The sequence below is a fragment of the Rhipicephalus sanguineus genome, chromosome 3 (assembly GCF_013339695.2).
Source record: "Rhipicephalus sanguineus isolate Rsan-2018 chromosome 3, BIME_Rsan_1.4, whole genome shotgun sequence".
Lineage (NCBI taxonomy): Eukaryota > Metazoa > Arthropoda > Arachnida > Ixodida > Ixodidae > Rhipicephalus > Rhipicephalus sanguineus.
Genome location: NC_051178.1, coordinates 207,848,507 through 207,867,210, shown reverse-complemented (window position 1 = coordinate 207,867,210; position 18,704 = coordinate 207,848,507). Strand labels below are relative to the sequence as shown.

Genomic DNA, 18,704 nt, shown 5'->3' with positions numbered 1-18,704 from the left:
ATATGGCAACAAGGAGCATTAAGCGGAAGGTCAGAGAGGCGGAGAGGACTTATTGGATGACAGCGATGGAAAAGAAGCCGGCTCTGAGTAACTACCGAAAAGGAAAAAAACGAAATAAGGAGGGAAAGGTTTTATGATAATTCAAGGGGAAGCGCTTTACTGTTTGAAGCAAGGTCGGGCTGCCTTAGAACGCGTAGTTATAAAGCGAGATTTAGTAACGAAGAAGAACAATGTACATGCTGCGGGGGAACTAAGGAAACGATGGAACATGTACTGATTGAATGTGGCGATATTCACCCAGGTATACGTGTGGGCACGAGTCTACATGAAGCCTTGGGTTTTAGGGACAACAATGGAAAGCTGAACACGTCCGCGATAGAAATAAGTAAGAGACGGTTAGAGTATTGGTGGCAGAAAAGTAGAGATAAAGAACAAAAATAAATAATGGGGGAAAAATAAGGTCATTCTGCCTTAAGAGGCAGAGAGATGGACCGTGAATTTATATTTTTTGGTATAATAACATAGATTTAATCAATGTAGATAAGGTATTTGGCCAACATGAAACAAGGAAGGTTTTTTTTTTTTTTTTTTTTTTTTTTTTTTTCTTCGAGCCTGGTGGCAGACATGTCACCGCCCCGTTTTAAAGGGGACGCTCATAGCATCCATCCATCCAACCCAGCCGCAGGGGCCTACGGGAGTGTCCTCTCTTAACCTTTTTTATATTACTCTATGACGCTTGCTCGAGTTTATATCTCAAGGTTGCTAGTACACCGTTCCTGATGTGCGACGAGAGTGCCAAGTTTAGCGAAAATAACCAACAAAAACTATTGCAAAAACAAACTGTCAACTAAATGAACACCCAAAATACACAACTACACAAATCTTCTCAGTGAAGGTAGCATTAAAGTGCATTTGGAAGTAATTAAGCTGAGTAGATAACGTGTTTTTACTTCTATTAGGCGCCACTGAGGTGTCTACTTCACTGATTTGACTACTAGAATTTGTCTCTGGTGGAGATTAGTAGTGGCAGTAGTGGTGTGGTGGCTAGCCCATATGGGCTAGCCATACCATAGTCGTACGCTCTAGTAGTGGTCTGCTTGCTATGGTAACGAAGTTTAGCGAAGTGCAGCCGTTTCGTTTGTCACCCTTTGCATTCTCGTTCCCGTCTAAGCGTACGCGTGGCTAGTATAAACAGCTGGAAAGAAAGCGTTACAAGCGGCATGCTCGAGAAAGTGATCATTCAGTGTCACCGTTATGTTGTAGGAGCATGCTGTGTGTTGTGGTGGGAGACAGTGCTTCGAAACCAGTGTGCTCACGGAGTTAAAGCCACCGGTTCCTTGTGGTTAAACATCAGCTCCTAGCTTTGCCTTTAGGTTCCTTGTATCCGTACATCTTAAAAGCTGGTGTCTTGTGCATGTTGTGGATGTCTGGACTGTCTTTTTGAATGCTTTCACAGAAGTACTGCTTCTAAAATATATATTTGCAGGGAGTACCATTGTGAGGCTTAAATTTGCTTTTCTCGTGCAGGACTCCACTGAAAAGTGCCGTTGATTACTACTGGTGGAGACACTGCAAGTGTGGAAGTTGCGGTACAAGCCAATGAGAACAGCCGGGTTGTGCAAGTTGACCTGTTTGACGTATCACCGCATAAAGAAAACAAGGCGTTTTTTTTTCCCCTCTATATTCATATGCTTGTGAAGGTGTACGTTATTTTGTTAGTGTGCATTTTAATGGCCAATGTGAATTGCTCTTCGTTAAGCTATTGATGATTGCTATGATATCATGTACAAATATGTGTGTGTGTGCTTGCAGTAAAGCACATCGTAAAAATGACCTGTACTATTATGTTACAAAATGTAGTCCACATAAATACTGCACATCATCAGTTTGTGATGTGCAGTATGTAATGCCTGTGTTTTGCCAATACTTCTGCATCTGACAAATATGGGAACTTAATTAGGCTGACTAGTTGGTACCAGCAATTTCTCCGTGTGTACTTATATTTCATTCACTTTAGCAGAGAGTACGCGGACCTGTCATGGTACCCCAGTGGCAGCATTGCACTACTGAGCTTGAGGTCGCAGGTTCCATCCCATGCTGGAGTGGCCGGATTTCAATAAGGGTCATATGAAAAAAAAAAAAAAGATTATGTATGCACATTTATGTTCGCCCTGTGGCCAGCTGTAATCCGGAGTCCCCCTACTTTGGCATGCCTCATAATGAAAATGTGACATTGGCAAATATTGCTGGCCGGAGGGCACTCTATAGATCTAATTTATCAGCCCAGTTCTTCCGTGAATGGTCTATATATGGGTGTGGAGAAAGTAAGACGACATTAAAAACAATATTCTGACATGCTTCGAGGTTCATCGTTCACCGCTTGCACACTGTGGCGCTTTCAGATTATGAACATTCTTCTCTTATGATCAGGAGTTCAATATCACGACTAATCTTTGTCACATTTTCCCAATTTTGCTACTTGCACTCGCTGATATGCGTTCTGGCACTGCAGTCACAAGGAGAAGCTTCAGCACACGGTGCCCATTCCCCAGAATTTGACTTAACCATGTGTGTGCTGTCAATGTCTCAATCCTCATTCAGCAGTTCTTCGTGTTAAATCAAATTTTCTGCAACAATTTGCGATGAAAATGTCTAACATGGCAACATCCTTGCACCACTGATGTGAAAAGTATTCAACATAATTCAAATTCGGAATGTATGCCAAAACCACAATCCAATTATGAGGCATGCCCTAGCGGGTGACTCAAAAGTCTAACTTTGACTACATGCTGTTCTTTAATGTGCTGCTAAATCAAAGCACACGAGCATTTTTGCATGTACCCCCATCAAAATGTGGCTGGGACAGAACCCACTTTCTCAAGTTCAGCTGTACAGCAAGCCACAGTGCCTCTGAGGTGGGTGAGGTAAACAGCACTGCTGTTAATAATGCACAAATATCCTTCATTGTCTTAGATGCAAAGTATTCCATAGTCTGTCAGTAGGGTGGCAAAAGTTTGTTTGGTTAGGCAACATAGTAGAGATGAACTTGCGGTCACTACGTCTTGGAGTCTGAACATGTTCCCTGAAGCTAGTTGTACTGGCTCTGAAATGAATCCACTTTTTTCATCTTTGACTTGGACACGAACTGCAACTTTGTGCTCACCATGTTGCATATATGCAACAGTGGCCACTCATTATGCTAAATGACAAATAAAGAGAATGCTTTTCACATGGTTATTTCAGTTATGAGCTAGAGTAGTGTGATATGAAGTACAAAGAAGCATCTGATTTTTATGTATGCATGAAACATTGCAGGGCCATAAATGTTTTGCTGTATGAGTATAGCCAGCAGACATGCAACATATCAAAAAAAGGCAATAGTAGACTATCAATTTCGGTTCTGAATTCTGTTCAGAAAGCATGTTTCTGCAACATCCTAAAGATACATTGTGCAACTTCAGACATTGACATGACTTCATTGTCAAGCTCATACTGACTGAAATTGCAGCTGTGTTTGCAAATGTGTGTGTATGTCAATAGGTTCCATATGGTCAGCATCGACACAAGCACTGGCATGGATTCTTGTTTCATAAGATCTGATAGCTTTGTGCTGCGAAAAGTTGTGTTTTTTCACTTAAACTGCTTCATCATGCATCAAGAGAATAATGTGTAAAACTAACAGTGTGGCAAAGAAGACAGCAGAATAACACAAACATTGGCTGCACTTATGCTTGTGTCTCTTGCCTTTAAACTTCGTCTGCACTGCATTGCTAATGTTAACCAAGAACAGGCACCTACTGGCCCAGTTCTCTATGTAGTCAGTGCTTGCGATACTTTGCTCACCTTTTCTTCATATTCATTGCACTGTTTGTCTTAGTCTATGCATCAGCACCCAGTTCACTGTCCAGTCAGTGCTTGCTTTGAATCGCTTTTATTTGACTTCATCCTTGTTTTGTCGTTGGTTTTAACCAAGAACCAGTACCAACTTGCCCTTTTTTCTGTTTTCTTGAAAAAAAAGTCACAGTTTCACCGCAAGGGCGAAGCAATGAATGCGATAGCAAGAAACTAATGCTATACGAAGTGAGGCTCGCCAATGGATACTCTCAGTTTGAACAGCGCTCCTGTTGCAAAGGCGGCCGAAGCAGCGAAGGAAACTAGCGTGCTTCAAGTGTCGAGCTGTGACACTTGATAGTTCGCGCTCATCGTCTGTTTGTTCGTTTACCGGCGTCCCTTCAGCTCGAGTGACTTTTGTACGCTCCGTAACATGAGCACGGACATCACGGTGAAAGGTTGAAACATCCCTCTTGCCCTCACCACGGGAAAACCGCGCGAGCAGACAGCGGAAGGGCAAGGTTCTCCCTGCGCAAACATAAGAAGCGAGCGAGCTCGCCGACGACTTTTAAATGCGCCCGTCGTGCTCCTAGCGCCATCTCGCTGGTAATGAAGAAACGCTTATAAGCGCCGGCCGTCTCCGAGTCCGTCCAGCGGTAAAGGGTGTGTATATAACGCTCGCCGTTAGCTACGTGGAGGATCTGCGTTTCGTGGCGTAGCGGTTAGCGCCGCTCGCTGCGGAGCAAGAGGTCCCTGGTTCGATTCCGCGCTTCGGAAGCATATTTTTCTTTGCGGCTTTTTTATATATATACATACTTATACATATACGGTGCATGACGGCGACGGCGACGGCAAAATTCAGCCGAGACTGTCCATATAATTGCTATCGCAATAATAATTTGTGAAAACTGATACTGAACTCTGACTGGCACAAGTAACGGTGGGAAACTGTCAAATTTTACTTATCTTCGCATCCCCATGGTCTGCATGAGCATTTCATGTTTGTATCACTGCCTCGGAGGTCAGAGTTAGCTCTTGATGTGTCTTTGTAGTTGTCTGCTGTTTCTTGCACTTGTATTCCTTTACAGTGAAATACTTTCTTTTAATTGTTTGTCTTTTTGGTGCTAAAACTGTTTGCAACTGTCTTGGTGCAAAACTTTTGGTGTTGGTTTTTTGGCACTTATACTTTGCGACGAAATCAGAACTGAAATGGTCTACCTACCCACTCTATGAAAAAAAAAAACAGTCACATTTTGCCGGAGGTTTTTTTTTTTAGATATTGCTTGATATGTGCATTCACTGATCAAAAAATGCATGTGTTTTATGTACGCAATTCCTAGAATAACTACTTCAATGCCCGAGGTTGCAGATATGCAGCACTTCACAGACAAAAGAGATTGTTATGTTGCTTGGACTTCATGAACCTTTTGATTCAACATTTCTTAATTTTGAGGCGTGTGCAGGTCTTTACAAAGTGTGAGGTGTACTGACACTGCATATAGCTTTGCTTTTTTTTTTTGCTACCTTCGAATGCCGTCTGTGTCACTGTATTCCATCGAATATTCCTGACAGTGCATTGCACCAAAGCATAATAACGAGTAGTGTCTACATCCTTAATGCTCCTAAATGTGAATACTGTGAACAACTTGCCTTCATAAATTGTTTTGAGTAACTTGTAAAGCAATTAATCTCCTCTTTTATGTATGACCATTGGAAGGGTAATCAGTAATGTTGCACGGCAAAAAAAAAAAAAAACTGCTCGTTGCTTAACTTCTTTTATTCCGAAGTCAATCAAAGAAAAGTTGGGCAGCTCTTCATGTCACTGAACTTATGCAATTTGCCGGTGGTTGGGACAGTTTCCACCTTACTTTAACTGTAGCACTTAAGCCAACTTTCTTTCAGCCTCAAATTAATTGAACACTTAAGGCACTGCATGTTGGCTCACTGCTAGTGTTTGAGAGGTATCCGTTTTAGATGCCTGCTGTTTCAGACGAAAGTGAAGCTATTGCTGGGCTGCTCATTGTCAGATTGCATGTTCATTTGCAAACTTTAGTGGTAGCATTTTATGAAATTGAAGTACAAATGCTGACCAACATCTTTTGATATTTTAAAGTATGGTACGTTGTCTTTGTACCAACACTACTTTCTACTTTGAACCATTATGCTGTCCAGCTTAGTAGACGTTCCGTAGATGTGGCATGCATTGTCCATGAGTGCTCTCTATTATCTTATGCTTTTCTTTGCCGCCTCTGCAAAAGAATTTTGTTTGGTACTAACCACATTTTTTTTATTTCCTTTCTGAAGTGCGGACACGATCCGGCCCCTCAGTGCTGCAAAAGAAGCACCATCTTCAATCGGCGGCACGACCTGTGACTGCACCATGCCCTTATTGCTTCGCCCATCTCAGTGTGAAATCCCTGTCAAGGCACAAGAAGGACATGCATGGAAGCCAGAAGAAAGTGCACAAGTGCTCAATGTGTGATGCTAAGTTGACACGGCTTGACAATCTTCGACGACACATGCTGCTTCGTCACCGTTACCAGAAGACACACTGACACCACTAAACATGTGACTGGCAGGAACCATTCTCATCCAGTCAAATAATCTCAATTTCAGTATGTTTACCTAATGGTTAGTTGTGACTTGCTTCTGTGCCAGGTTTAATTGAATCTTAGCGGTGATGTGGAGTAAGTGCAATGAGAAACCAACATTGCAGCAAGGAAATGTACATTGAAGGTTTTGAGCATTACGTCGATGTATACTGTGTGATTTACTTTTGTGCAGCATTTAAGTAAAAGTGTGCTTAATTTCTAGTGCCATTTTACAGCAGACTCTACTTCACTTTAGAAAAAAGGAAAATTTCTTTTTGTTTCTTAATGTGTGATGCCGTTTCCATGAAACTGCTGCATTTACCAAACAATGTTTGCCAACATTTTAGGTGACATTAAGAGAAAAAGAGTGGACCTGGGCTGGCCACATGCTTACTGGCACAGCTTTTTGTGAAAATGAATGTTAGGTGATATCACGTGTTATGATAACTATGTGAAACACATACTTTTTATACCTTCTTCATTTTTAATTGTATCTTCTCTGAAGCTTTATTGGTTTGGTTGTTTTTAATGGCTGCTGGCATCCCGTTCATTCATTGTATACCATCAGGGGCATAGCCAGAAATTTTTTTCCGGGGGGGGGGGGGTTCAACCATACACTATGTATGTTGTGCGTGCATTTGTATGTGTGCGTGTATATACGTGCAAGCAAAATTTGAAAACTTTTGGGGGGGGGGGGGGTTAGAACCCCCCAACCCTCCCCTTGGCTACGCCCCTGTGTACCATATTTAACTCTCTCTGATGTATACTCGGCGACAACTTATCTTGGCATTGAAGCGAAGGCTACGGAGGCGGGGCATCCGCACATTTGTGTTACTACGCAAGTAGTTCGGCATCTTGCAGCCGATTTCAGTTCCAGTTTCGGTTTCGCTTGCTCGCATCCCTAGAGCGTTTAGCACCACGTCTACATGCAGAATGGGAACATCAGTGTGCGTAGATGCATCTACCTACTGTACTGTATATTGTCACAGGGTTGTTACGTTGACGAAGGCAGCAGTGGGTGTGTCGAAGATGAAACTTTATTTGGGCAAACTTGTAAGCGGGAAACGAGTCAATCAGAGCATCGTCCGTCAATAATTCTGACAAGTCGTAAAGCGTGTCGGCTTTTATACATGTTCTGTCGAATGTTCCAGTGTTATCGCTGGTGGCCACGTAATCTCTGACTATTCGCGTACCGCGCGCAATCTTAACAGAAAGATCTAAAACAATCGTGACGCTTCTGGAACATCGCATCGCGGTCTGCGCGGAGCATTCCAAACAGTCTTTGCGGGTGAAGCCCGAAGACAACAAAATAAGGCACATGAGAATATGACGAACGCCACCAAGCGCACACCGCAACCTGAATATGGCGTTTGCTAGATTGTAACGCGAGGGGCGACTTTAGTAGCAAAAATTTGGAGAGAAAGCTCGCATTGTATTCGAATAAATACGGAATGCAAGTACCATGATGCCGCTGAATTGGGTTTAGATTTAAAGAGAGCTCACGCTTAATTAAAAAGAGACTGATGCAGATTATTTTATCAAGCTTCGCTGGTCACACACCTTCACAGAGCGTAGTTTCTCGGCCGTAGGTATTTCATTGTGCATGAAGGAGCTGTGAACTTTGCGCCGCAATGCTGCCAACGCAAACGTGTAATAGCGCAGCAGCCGCGTCTTGCCGGTGATGCGCTTCTCAGTTTGGCCCGAGAAATTCAATTGCGCTTCGGGGAGGCAAGTGGGGCCCGCAGAGCTTCAGCCTTGATACGCTTAACTGTTCGCTCACTCACTCCGGTGAGCTCGGCGACAGTCCGGCACACTGCATTTGCAGACAAGTCACGCTGACGGCGCCTCACTACAGCGATGACATTGCAGATAACTCGCGTGGTCTGGTTTGATAGCCACTTTCTGTCACATTTAGAGTACAGCTTCTTCGGAGAACGAAACGGCGAGTTGGCGGCCGCACACGGTGCAGGCCAACGGGTCAGTCGGCATCGTAACGCCATGTTTACTGAGACGAGAGAGCAGGCGTGAGGAAAATGTGGTGCAGGCGTGAGGAAAACGTGGTGCTGTCCAAAAAATAAAGACAGAAACAAACTTGAAGTTTACAATAAATTATTTCACGAATGGCTTCCCATACTCGTTCTCTTTTTATAATGAAAAAATCTTTATTTATTCGAGCTAGGTAACTTTTCGAATTAGAAAATAAATATAGGTACTATTTCTTGGCGCGCGCGCATGCAGGCACTTTGGCTCTGTAGCTTCCATAGAGTTAATATACAGTATATTAACTCTATGGTAGCTTCCACAGTGGTGCCAAGAAAAGTTGTCGCGGAGTATAGTTAACCAGGTTTCTGTGTGGTGTTGGTTGCATTGATAAAAAAGACTCCTGCAAGCAGAGTTCACTGCAGTATATCCTAATATTGCAACAACCTTGAGGAATAGTTCAAAAGTTTACTTAGTCTCATCTTGCCCTTGAGTATGACAGATCTGTCTAAATTCTTTGCTACTACATTATAAGAAGAAAAAATTCGCTGAATATTTTTCAGATTGAATAAGTGATGTTCACAGGTGGGTTCTATTGAAAACTAAGAATGCATTTAAATTTTTACATTTTAAAGACTGATTTTTTTTTAATCTACTCCTGGACTTATTTTAAGCTTTCTTTTTTTTTTTCGTACTCAAAAGCAAAGGCCCTTGACAAAGTCTCTTGACTGAGGAGGAAATAACTTTAATAAGTGTCCAGCTGTTAACGAGGGATCAGTCCCTGCCTATACAGCAGCCAGTAAGCCCATGGGTCCGCTCATTCTTTGTATAATTGGCATCTGTCCGAGCATTGGCCTGGGTAGTAATTGCTGAAAGCCACCTGGTTCAGATATGTGTTAGTTTGAAGGAGGTGCCAGGCCACTGAGAGAAAAAGATTGAAAGGTGCACATGGTAGCTGCACAATGACTGCTTTAGAGATTTATCATTTGATGCATATCACAATGATGTGTGTGTACAGAACAGGCGAGCAACATCCACTGGATGCCACAATATGTGATGTGACACTAACACGCTTTGGTGCTCATGACTCGATGTTTATGCATTGTGACAGAAAGCTCATTTTTCTGACTGAAGGTTTAACATTTCAGACATTTTTTTATGTCACTGCCGAGAGCTTGACACCCTTTGCTAAGCTTTGGGAGGTAGTGAAAATACTACTCATCTTTAACCATAGTCGAACATGAATAGAAAGATGAAAATCATTGTGAACCATAGCATGTTTAAAATGATCTCTCAAGAATGTCTGTACTATACCACTGAGGATTGTATTTAGTAAGGTATACAGTGTGTTCAGCATACTCGGGTGAGAAGCCTGTCATCTGCCAGGTGCAACCGCAATGTGTACATGCAAGTCCAGATAAAGGGGCAGCATAAAGACACGACAAAGAAAAATACTGCATTTGCTAGAGATTAACATAATGGAGTAGCATGTTGAATAAGGCTTGGTGGTACATCCCAGAGCTTGAGTGTAACAATAGTAAACTTGAAACCAGAATGGATGCAGGTGTGATGTATTTCAGGGACAGCCTCTTGAACATAATGTGCAATGTGAAACTCTGAGCATTTAGAAAATGGCAAAAAAAGCAAGAGCAAATTCTTTCCAAGCATTGACCAGAAAGTAAGTGGAAGGTACAAATGGCACCTACAGCATACAAACTTTTAGTTCATGCAGTAGATGGTAGCATTGAAAATTTATAGTTTTCATTATGTTTAGAAACTGTTACCTGGAGTATAATCTCATATATTTTAAGAAAACCTTGACAAGATCTTAAAACATACCTTATTTTTATGCCTGTTAGCAGCACAAAAATTTGGGAAACTTGAATGTAAAATTTGGTTTTAGTGCTTTTTCTTTTCTTTTTTTTTGCATGGTTTAAATGGTGCCGCACCATGCTTCAACACAGATCAGTTATGAGGGCACCAGTTACTGTGCATACAAAATTGTGTCTGGAGTTTCACATCGCCAACAATTTTGTCAGGTTATTAGTACAAAAGTGTGGCCATTCTTATATGCAGTTTTGCAAAAAATGACAGGCTTCTTTTTCTTTTTAGTTGTAATGTGTGTGGTGTATCCAGTTGTGCATGTGGAAAAGAAGTACCTTATCTATTTCTCAGAGAGCTGTGTAGGTACTGGGCACTATACATTAAGGACAGGGTAGGCACAGCACTTAACGCGGGCTGTAACAAGTTTGTCGTCATCTGCCATAATGCACTGCATGTACAAAATATTTTTGATGACTTAGCACTACATATTTTGTCATCTTTCTTTTGAAGTGCCTGCCTACATGCCATCAAACATCACTGCTGAGTGGCTCCTCATTAATAAAAATTGAACACCAAAGGCTATTATCTCATCATTTTCTCTCCTTACAATGTGCACAGTTTGAACACAGCCATTCGCTTTAAAGATTAGTGTGGTCTGTCATATTGTCACTGGTATCGAAATGTAACTCAGGCACAGGCGCCGACATGACACCTAATGGATGAAGACGGCACTGTTGCTGTTGTGGGTTTGAGTATTGAGCTGCCCTGTTGGCCTGTAATCCTGTGCGCTCTGAGCAGCGCTAGCTCAATCATTTCTAACTGAATACATAAAATCCTCCCCATAACAATATTAATGAGGCTTACATTACAAAAACTAAAAGGGGAATTTAAGGGCTCTTTTTTTCTTTGTTAGACACGACCCGAATGAAAACCAACAGACAATGAAGCCAGGGAAGGTATAGGACATTATTTGTTGTCTTTTAATTGTAGTGTAGTAATTATGATATAAATGTGAAAAAATTAAAGTGGACGAAAAGACAACTTGTCACCAGTAGGGAGTGAACCTGTACCATTCGCATAATGCGTCCGATGCTCTACCATTTGAGCTGCAGTGGCGGTCATCCTCTCGTCCACTCTATCAGGTACTTCTGTGCGTGTGAACCTGGGAGTCGTCAGTCAGTGCCACTCACAACCGTGACATGGCAAGTGTGGAGCACTCTTTTTTGCCAGCTGGCATCACATAGCATGTCATGTAGCATTTGAGCTGAACTTTGAGCACTTTTCAATGTCTCAATAGAACTGATCTTTTAGACTGTTGGAGGGGCCCAGCATATGAATGCAAAGGCATGTGTTCCCACTGTTGTCAGAGGCACACAATATACAAAAATCCACGAGGTTTACCAGTTTTCTTCACATAACGTTCAATGAGGCATATGTGTTTCAGCAGATGATTGGCATTTTGCTTTCTCGTTGCAGCCATGCAGTGACGAGGTGCAGTGGTCATTGCAGTTTTTTAATGACACCACTTGTGAGTTTGAGAATACAAATGCACAGATTACCCCAAACGATATGAATTCTATTGATCATCACCTCAACTGTGGGCAGAAAATTAAGCTGCAAATCACAGTCCGCACAACTGAGGGAGAGAGGGAAAACCCTTTATTGAAAGGCAGAGAATTTAGCTGGCGTGTAGGAATTGCCAACATGCTACTCTGCGCGGGGAAGAGAAAAACTTGAGGAGAAAGGTGCGCCAAAATTTTTTTTAATGTTAAAAGAAAAATATGAGTACAAAATCAGGCACCAAGTTTTCTGACTTGGGCAATGATGTGCAGTGGTACAGTCCTTCATTGTATGCATCGTCCTGTAATGTGGGGACAGATTTCGCTGGATGAAAGGTGAATGAGGGTACAAACAAGAACTAAATTTTGTTAACCAGACCAATATTGTTCAAATATGCATATAGAAAGTTCATCACACGCCTCTATTGCATGAGGCAGGCTAAGGGTCCTAAGACACAGTCAAATGATCAAGGTCTCCGTGTGTGATTGAAAGCATGCAATGTTCATAGAGCGTGGGCTCATCGACATTCACTTGACACTCAAACAGAATATGCTCCACAGTTTTTTCCATTGAGCCACAGTTGTTGCAGTGTAGACATCCTGCTTGATCAAAATGACATCACAAGCAGTTTCCATAGGCAGTGTCTAGATCAAGCCGATGATATAGTAGTTTCCAGATGGAATGCTGGATGGGAGTCTTGATTTGCTCTACTTAACTGCACTGCAGCCTAACAGATGTGATTTTAAGACTCGCAGTAATAAAAGTATAAACGTTTCCACTTATCATTGTCTTTTCGTTTAAGATGCCACTCCAAGCAAATTAATTTTAGCAGCTACAATGCAGCTTTTTGTTAGTGACAGCTCGAAGTAGCATTTTGCAACCAACATTATCGAATAATATAAGTGTTTGCTATTCTAAACACCTTAATTGGTGCAGACATTTTAGAGCTGTGTGAATAGCAAAATTTTGGGTGCGAAGCGAATTCGAATATTGAAGTGTGAGTGTGAATCGAATCGAATATTTTTCGAATGTTTCTCGAATATTTCTCGAATATTTTTCTAATACTTCGAATCGAAATTGCAGAAAAAAAGTTAGAGAGGATTCCCAAGCGTATTCTTATGAGATAGCAGCATGAAAGTGTTTCTTTTCGCTAGGTTGATGAAGCCTTCCCTATGAGGAAGCCCAACTGATGTGGCGGACAAGGGTGTACTCCCTTCAAGTCCGGAGTTCCAAATCTGCCTCGTATAGGCCTCGTGCGCTGCTGTTTCAAATCGGATATGCAGCGCCACTGCGGCGGCTGCTGGCAAAATGTCCCTGTTCCCTCCGTACCGCCGCGCTTGGCCGCAGCAGGTTGGTAATGACCCCTAGCAGCGCAAGCGTGTGTACGCGGCGAAAAAAGTCGACTTCTATCCGCTCTTGCGAGTTCGCATGTCATAAGAGCTACAAGAACATGGCCGGGAAACTGCCGAATGTGCAATTTTATCATTTTCCATGGAATTCGTACGAGGCTGATCGGCGAAAACGTTGGATCGCAGCCGTTCGGCGCGCCCGATAAGCAAACTGGTCCTGTCTTGGCACAGTTTCTTTCGATTTCTATCCAAGTCACTGGCTATTGACACCCTTCCTCGCCCTTACTCCCGATTTTTTTAAAAATTTTGCATGTGTATGTATATTATGTATACACGCACACATTGAAACGCGCACGGACGAAGATACATAAAGTATGATTTAACCCCCACCGAAAAAAAAAGTTCTGCCTGCGCTACTGCACCAGGTAATATTGACACATTGTTGGTTCCCTTGATCCTCTTATTTACTGTTCGCCCGAACGGAGATTTCTGGCAACGATTGCGGCGCAAGACACTCCTCTGCAGTGCCCAATTTGTCGGCTGTGCACGACTGTATCTGAGGGGCCTCAGGATCGGCTTCATGATCGCACGACCTAGACAAAAAACAGTTGCACATGTTCAAAAATATAATTTAGCAAAGTGTTTGACGTACCAACAACGCTAGAAAACTAAAAGACGGGGACTTCATGCGGTCTCTATCTTTTTATCGTTGCTAATATGTCATTTCAACTATCCCCGCTTTCTGCTAATGCGCGCCGGTCACAGGACAAGCGACGCGCGAGGCTGCCGATAAAAAGTATTCTCTATCGTACGCCAAGAAAAAAGTTTACTCGCTTCTAAACGCTCGTCGTACTCCACGCTTTTTATTTGTGCGACGCATTTTCCGAATATTTTCGACGGACCGACGGCACTTGGAGTTCTTACCTCACGCAGTAAACGTGATTAGCGGCGTACAAGTCGCCACGCCGAAGCGAACTACTTTGTTTGAAGTATTCCTGAACGTTTGCTATCCGTCCATAGCCGCAAAAAAGCAAGCAGGGCTTGTTTTGCGTCCACATTTTCACGCATCGACGTTCGCCACACACAACTTCGAGGTACGCGCCAGGAGGAGAACAGGGACAAAATGCGCAAAGTGGCCGCATTGGCGCTGCGCACTCGGGAGAGCGGTGGCGCCATCAACTGAGCGCACGAGGACTATACGTCGATATATAAGAACATCTGAAATTTTGGATGCTAAAAAGCTTCGGCGTCCGATTTTTCGGACTTCCTGCCCAAATTTCAGGTCCAAAACAGCATTAATAGAACCCCCACCTCTGCAGTATCTTTCGTCTCCATGTTGGAACCAGCGTTTTCTTGAGTTACTACATTTGCGACCGTAGCGGAGCTTGAAAGGCAGCTTTGTCGCAATACGGGAGAGTGATGAGGTGAAGCGTATTAAAAAAGTCACAGTTTCGCCGCAAGGGCGAAGCAATGAATGCGATAGCAAGAAACTAATGCTATACGAAGTGAGGCTCGCCAATGGATACTCTCAGTTTGAACAGCGCTCCTGTTGCAAAGGCGGCCGAAGCAGCGAAGGAAACTAGCGTGCTTCAAGTGTCGAGCTGTGACACTTGATAGTTCGCGCTCATCGTCTGTTTGTTCGTTTACCGGCGTCCCTTCAGCTCGAGTGACTTTCGTACGCTCCGTAACATGAACGCGGACATCACGGTGAAAGGTTGAAACATCCCTCTTGCCCTCACCACGGGAAAACCGCGCGAGCAGACAGCGGAAGGGCAAGGTTCTCCCTGCGCAAACATAAGAAGCGAGCGAGCTCGCCGACGACTTTTAAATGCGCCCGTCCGCCCGTCGTGCTCCTAGCGCCATCTCGCTGGTAATGAAGAAACGCTTTTAAGCGCCGGCCGTCTCCGAGTCCGTCCGTTAGCTACGTGGAGGATCTGCGTTTCGTGGCGTAGCGGTTAGCGCCGCTCGCTGCGGAGCAAGAGGTCCCTGGTTCGATTCCGCGCTTCGGAAGCATATTTTTCTTTGCGGCTTTTTATATATATACATACTTACACATATACGGTGCATGACGGCGACGGCGACGGCAAAATTCAGCCGAGACTGTCCATATAATTGCTATCGTAATAAAATCTAGGGACCACTTCCAATCGGACGTTGACTGTGTTTTGACAAAGTTCAACCGTAATGGAGCTTGAAAGGCAGCTTTGCCGCAATACCGGGGTGTGATGAGGTGAAACATATTAAAAATATGAAGGGGTCACTTTTAATGGGACGTTGTGTCTTGGCAAAGTTCGACCGCAACGAAGCTTGAAAGGCAGCTTTGCCGCAATAACGGGGTGTGTTGAGGTGAAGCACACTGAAAATCTAGGGACCACTTCTAATCGGACGTTGACTTTTGGCAAAGTTTGACCGTACCGGAGCTTGAAAGGCAGCTTTGCCGCAATACGAGAGTAATGTGGTGAAGCATATTAAAAATCTGAAGGGGTCACTTTTAATCGGGCGTTTACTGTATTTGTTTCTGGGAAGTTCGAATAGTTCGAATAGTAAAATTCCAGTGCGAATCGAATCGAATAGCAAACACTATTCAAAAAAAATATTCGAAATTTCGAATATTCGCACACCCCTACAAGTTATAAGTACCGGCAGCGAGTTAGGTGGGGCAATGAAATTAAGATCTCACATTAAAATTAAGGTCACATTAAGATTAAGATTTCACATAAAATCGGCTCACACAAGATGGGTAAATTGGAGATCATTAAGAGAGGCCTTTGTCCAGCAGAGGACAAAGAAAAGGCTGGGTGGGGGGGGATTACGGTGATGATGCACAGCCCAAGTGGCACACAGGCTAAGAGGGGCGATTTACTGCCGGAATCATTTTCTTGCCAAAAAATTGGTACTTGTCCTGTGGCACAAGTTAACCTTGGTTGAGCTATGCATGTTTAGTGCAAACCGGCTTCTGAGAAGATGTGCTCAGAAACATCCCTATTCAGATAAAACTTCCCTGCTTATGCAGATGGCATCTAACAAAATAAGCACATGTAAAATAAACATCATTCTCCTTGCAAAGTTAAAGTGTCTGAATGGTGGTATATTTGTACAGAATGCCTTTACTATGGAAGACACAATACTAATGAGAACTAACAGACAATAATGCCAAGGAAAGTATAGGGGATGTTATTTGTAGTAATTGGGATATAAATACGAAGAAAGTAAAGTGGGCGAAAAAATAACTTGCTGCCGGCAGGGATCGAACCTACGATGTTCGAATAATGCGTCCGATGCTCTCGATGTCCATTTTTCCAATGTCGTCCGATGATCATCCGATGTTCGTTATTTGAAGGTCACAGGTTCGGTCCCTGCCGGCGGCAAGTTATCTTTTCGTCCACTTTACTTTGTTCACATTTATATCCCAATTATTACAAATAACATCCCCTATACTTTCCTTGGCATCATTTTCTGTTAGTTCTCATTAATATTGTGTCTAACAAAGAGAAACGAGCCCTTAAAAAATCATCTTCTTTCCTTCATTTACTATGGAAGTTAATTTCTGCATGCATTAGCTGGGACTACAGAGAAGTTGGAGCATAGGAACTGAACTGTATATCTCGTACCTGCCCTGTTGTAAGGGTAGCCAGTGTTATGTCTCCACTCTCAATCAATATCCTAGCACATTTTCCTCCTTCCAACTTAATCAGCCTTAAGTGTCTCCACCATGCCATATTATGATGATAAATGCGTATCCCCAGTACAAAGTAGAACATTGAGTTCATTTTTCTTTTGCAAGGCTGCTTAGCATAAAATTTGTGAGACAGTATTATACTACCTTTGCTATTTTTTAAATATTATATTGTTTTGTATCCTAACAACTTCATTTCATTCATTAAATTTTTTCCCTGCTGTACGACGGGCGTTCAATAAAGATTTCCCCTGACTGACTTCTATTTATTGCAGGATGCTGAAACTGCGCATGCGTAATGACATAAGTCACTGTAGGTCACGTGCCAATGTGCAACTCTAAACTAGCAATGGTCTTTCTTGTAGAAGTGCTGAAGTGGTGTGAGGTGTGATAATGGATGCAGTAGAAGACAAAGCAGCCGTCGAGTTCCCGTACTTGAAAGGCCGCTCTCCAAGAAAGACGTTCGATGAGATAAAAGAGGTTTATGGGAAGGATTCCCCATCAGAAGATGTAGTGAAGAACTGGCATCGTCAATTCAAATAGGGTCTGATTTCGGTGGAAGCGGCTCCGATTGCAGTGCGACCTCACTCCGCTGTCGATGAACACACAATCCAGCAAGTGAAGGCTGCCATTTTGGAAAATCGCCGCGTTAGCGTTCGAGACCTAACCCAAGATTAGTGTGGGGTCCATGGAAAAAATCATTCAGGACAATTTTCATATGAGTAAGGTATCCGATCGCTGGGTTCGCCAGCTGCTCACACCTTTCCAAAAGCAGGAACGAATCGAATGCTCCCAGGCTCTTTTGACCATGTGCCATGGAAACTAGCAGGACTTTTTCAACGAACTGATTACACAGGATGAATACTGAGTCCATCACTATGATAAGGAGACTAAAGTCCAGTCGATGCAATGGAAGCACTTGGACTCACCGCCTCCAAAGAAGGCACGCACCCAGCCCTCGGCGGACAAGGTCATGCTCACAGTCTTTTGGGACCAGCACGGAGTAGTCTTGATGGATTTCCTAGCAAAGGGTGCCGTGGTTACTGAGGCATACTATGCTTCACTGCTGCGGAAATTGCGAGAGACCATCAAAAACAAGAGACGTGGCATGCTCACCAAAGGCGTCCGCCTTCTGCAAGACAATGCCCCAGTTCACAACTCACATGTTGCCCAGACGGAAGCGTGCTCCTGCGGCTTTGAAATTCTACCGAATTCCCTTTATTCACCCGACTTTGCACCCTCGGACTTCCACCTTTTTTCAACATTGAAGTCATATTTGAAGGGAAAGCATTTTCCAGATGATGAGACTCTGATTTCTGAAGTTACAACATGGCTTTTGCAGCAACCTGTCGACTTCTACAAGCGAGGTGTTTACAATTGAATAAAAAGATGGGAGAAGTGTGTGTCCCGGGGTGTCACCTATGTAGAGAAGGACTAATAAATCTGCAAAGTTTCGTTGCTCTCCGTCCCCAGGAAGTGGGTCAGGGGAAATCTTTATTGAACGCCCCTCATACTTACCATTTCACCACTTATATATATTGACAGTATTTTTGTGTACTGACATTGTTTCCTGACATTTGCACTCCATGTAATTTTTTTTCCTTTGCTGTACTTACGTGATTGTTTTTTTTTTATCAAGTTTGCTGTTCTTTGTATGTCTTGTCATGTATTATTATTAACCAAGGGTTCTATACAGCCTTTAATTTTGGGACCCTTGTCCCTACATTATTTAAATCCCATAATTTCGCTGCACATAAATAATAATAATAATAACAGCAATATCACTTTTCTCAGATCAGCAAAAGTACCCTGTTCCTGCTCTACAAGAGGAAAAAATAGGTCAGTTACAATGTATTAGAAGGAGCACCCTGCTGAAATTGATAGTAACTTAAA

General features: G+C 43.0%; 1 long non-coding RNA gene across 1 annotated transcript; it reads left to right on the top strand.

Moving 5' to 3' along the window:
- Positions 1-1,042: 1,042 nt before the first annotated feature.
- LOC119388177 (uncharacterized) lies at positions 1,043-7,007 on the top strand. The gene is made up of 3 exons (XR_005182636.1): positions 1,043-1,282; positions 1,528-1,702; positions 6,136-7,007. It is a non-coding gene; the product is annotated as an uncharacterized LOC119388177 (long non-coding RNA).
- The last annotated feature ends 11,697 nt before the right edge of the window (positions 7,008-18,704 follow it).